General features: G+C 32.3%; 1 non-coding gene across 1 annotated transcript; it reads left to right on the top strand.

The window, feature by feature from the left end:
• Positions 1 to 3566: 3566 nt before the first annotated feature.
• LOC126007487 (U6 spliceosomal RNA) lies at positions 3567 to 3670 on the top strand. Its single transcript, XR_007495052.1, has one exon. It is a non-coding gene; the product is annotated as a U6 spliceosomal RNA (small nuclear RNA).
• Positions 3671 to 3921: the final 251 nt, after the last annotated feature.

A 3921-nucleotide genomic window follows, 5' to 3' on the forward strand; every position in this document is an offset into this window, starting at 1 on the left:
TTATTTCTATGTCTGTTGTATCAATAAATATACATAGGCACAAAATAGTTCTTTTTATGTGTGAAATATAGAAAGTTAACAAAAATAAAATCTATGAAATTTTAGTCACTGGAACTGGGAAATTTGGTCTACAGAACTAGGCTTTTATATCAGGGAACCTTGGGACACTGATAGAGGAATGCAGCCTTTTAGGTGATGGGTGTGGATTAGAATGATTATCAGGGATTAAAGGAGGTTCAGGCAGAAGGAAATCAAGTGTAGTTATAAAAGACATATACAAAAGATCCATAATTATTGCGTGGTGCAATAATTTGAATGTGCAACATTTGACATTTTCACTGAGTGTAAGTAGATAACAAGTTTATGGAATGTTACATAATTATCTCACATGCATGTAAACATGTAATATTTCAAAGGTAATTTTATTAAAATGAAAATAAGATTTTATTTTTAACTCAGAAAATTAGTAATAAACAAATCTAGGGGACTATAATGTGGTGCCATTCCAACGCTGTCCTAGGAGCACCAGGAACACGGTGCACTGAAGAGTCAACAGAACAAAGATCAGTAGATGTAAGCTGACCCTACACATGAATTATTAAACCTGATCCCAACCGGTGATGAACATATCAATGTGTGTGCCATCGTGACATACTGCTGGTGTCAGGACCCACATTGCTCTTAAAAAGTCTTACCCGAGATAAAAGCTCAGGTCAAAACCAGAACACAGAGATTATGTAGCCTGATATTCTTTCCCCCAAATGCACCAGCAATATTACATGGCACCATTTTTTTGCAAAGGCATACTATAAAAAAGGAAAATTTTATGTATAAAAACAAGCTCTTATCTATTAGGGATAAGAACCCATACATTTTATAATATAGGGGCACCCCATTAGTAGGCCAGTCAGGATTAAATTTAACAAGAATATACAAGCTCTGAAAGAAGAAATGAAAGAAAGTGGCCTACTAGATATTGATAGTGCTCTGCATCCCCTGAAAACTTTAAATAATTCTTTTCCAATGCACATGGGTCAATATCCAGGATAAACTACATGCTGGCCCATAAAACATACCTCCTCAAAATCAAAAGGTTAGAAATTTTACAACTAACTGTCTCAGATTGTAATGCACTAAAATTAGAAGTGAACTACAAACAGCCATAGAGAGAATACTTTAACACTTGGAAATTAAACAGCTCACTATTTTACAACCAGTGAGTTATAGAGAAATCAAAGTGGAATGTAAAAGATTCCTGGAAACAAATAAAAACAAGACACAAATTATCAGAATTTGTGACATTCAGGAAAAGATATACTACAGTAAAATTTATAGCATTACATGAAACCATCAAGAAGGAAGAAAGGGCCTACAGAAGTCACTTAATAATATAGCTTATAAAATTAGAAAGTTATCAACTAAATGTGCCAAAAATAGGTAGGCAGAAAAAAACTTATAGCAGAAACTAAGGAAATGGTAATCCAAAGAACAACATGCAAGATAAATGAAAGCAAGAGTTGGATATTTGAAAAAATAAACACTATCCAAAAACAAATAGCAAACCACATAAAGAAAAGAATAGAGAAACTTTATAAATTGAATTAAAATGAAAAGGCTGATCACTACAGATATTACAGAATTACATAGGGTAATCAGAGACTACTTTGAGAAACTCTATGCCACAAACAAGAGAACCTGAAAGAAATAGATAAATTATTGGACTCTTATAATCTTCCAAGAGTAAACAAGATAATCTAGCATATCTAAACAGACCCATCACATTAATGAAATTAAAATAATGATAAAAAATGTCTTTCCCAAAACAAAAATTATTCCCAGATGGATGTTTAACAAATTATTTCAGAACTTTCAAGAGCATCTACTACCAATCCTTTTTAGGCTCTTCAAGGAAATTGATAAAAGAGAAACAGTCCCAAATAGATTTTACAAAACTTACATCTCCTGATACTAAAAGCAATCAAGACACCACACACACACACACACACACACACACACACACACACACACACACACACACACGAATTATAAACCAATATCCCTGATGAATACACATGTAAAGAGCCTCAACAAAATCATAGCAAATAAAATCTAATACCTTATCCAGAAAGTCCTAACACCATGACAAATAACTTTATTTCAGAGCTGCAAGAATGTTTTCTCATATGAAAGTTAATCAACATTAAACACCTTATCAACAAAAGTAAAAACCATAATATCATAACGGTAGGTAAATAGAAATAATTCGATCTTTACAATACCCATTCATGATAAAAACTCTCAACAATATGCTAATGGAAGGAACTTTTCTCAATATATTCAAGGGAATTTACCACAAGTCTATGGCAAATGATATACTCAATGGAGATAAACTAAAAGTCTTTTTTCTAAAATTTGGTACAAGATAAGGCTGTTCCCTCTCACTACTCATATACAATATAGTACTGAAAGTACTTGCCATAGCAATTAAGCTAGAAAAAATATCAAGGACATACAGATGGAATAGGGAGATGTCAAGCTCTCACTGTTGCAGATGAAAGGATACTACATTTAGGAAAACATAAAGATTCTACCAAAAGCTTCTAGAAACAACACATTTGTATAGTAAGTGGCAGGCAATAAAATTAACACACAAAAATAAATGGCTTTCTTATGCACAAAAAATGATTGATAATAAATAGACATTAAAAAACAATCTTATTCCCAATAGTGCTACAGAAACTCAAACACCTTAAAGTCAATTTAACTAGACGTGAAGGACTTTCACAAATAAAACTACAAAACACTGTTTCAAGAAATAAAAGAGAACACAAGGAAATGGAGACACATACCATTTTTATAGATTGGTAGGATTAACATAATTAACATGGCAATACTCCCCAAAGCATTGTACAGATTTAATGCATTCTCTTTAAGGATAACCATGACATTTTTGAAGAGTGGATTAAAAACTCCCGAAATTTATAGGGAATAATAAACACCCATGAATATCTAAAGCAACCCTTAGAAATAAAGAAGATGGGAGGCATCACTTTCCCTACCTTTATAGTTTATTACAAAGCAATAGCCATAAAAAGCATAGTATTGGAATAAAGGCAGACTCTTAGAGAAATGGGTTAAACTTGACTATTCAGAAAATATTCCTAACATACAATTAATTAATCTTTGATAAAGGACAAAAAATGCAAAATTAGCAAGGAAAGCTTCTTTAACAAGTGGTATTAGGACAACTAGTCTGACACATGCAAAAATATTGAACTCAGATCTCTATCCAACATCATTCTCAAATTCAAATTAAAATGATTTACTTACTTTGATATCAGGGATGTCAAAGATTGAATCAGGGTCAGTCCCAGGACAGCCACATACAAGAGAAAGGCGCTACTGCAGGGCTATCATTTGCACCCTGAAGTAAGTATTTTAATGTTTTTTTTATTATTATTACTACTATTATTCTTGTTATTATTTTGCCTTTTGGGCAACACCTGCCAGGGATTACCTCTGGCATGGCATTCAGGAATCACTCATGATGTTCTATGAATCATCGAGTGCTCTATTTGACAGCACATATACTAAAATTGGAATAATACAGAGATTAGCATGGCCTCTGCGCAAGGATGACATGCAAATTCTTGAAGCATTCCATATTAAAAATAATCATGAAATGCTTCTATCAAGTCTAGTCAGCTATTTGCAAGGAAAATGATCTAGCTGCTTGCTACTCAGGTTTATTAGTTTGTTATAATATATAACAAATTATATATAATATATATATATATTATACTAAAATAAAATTTATTTTTCTGGGAAATATTTATAGAGGGAAGGATTTTAAGAAGGATGGAAGAGATGATTTGTGTGTGGACACAAGAGAAAAATCATAGGACTATAATAAAGACTATT

The sequence above is a fragment of the Suncus etruscus genome, chromosome 4, assembly GCF_024139225.1.
Source record: "Suncus etruscus isolate mSunEtr1 chromosome 4, mSunEtr1.pri.cur, whole genome shotgun sequence".
Lineage (NCBI taxonomy): Eukaryota > Metazoa > Chordata > Mammalia > Eulipotyphla > Soricidae > Suncus > Suncus etruscus.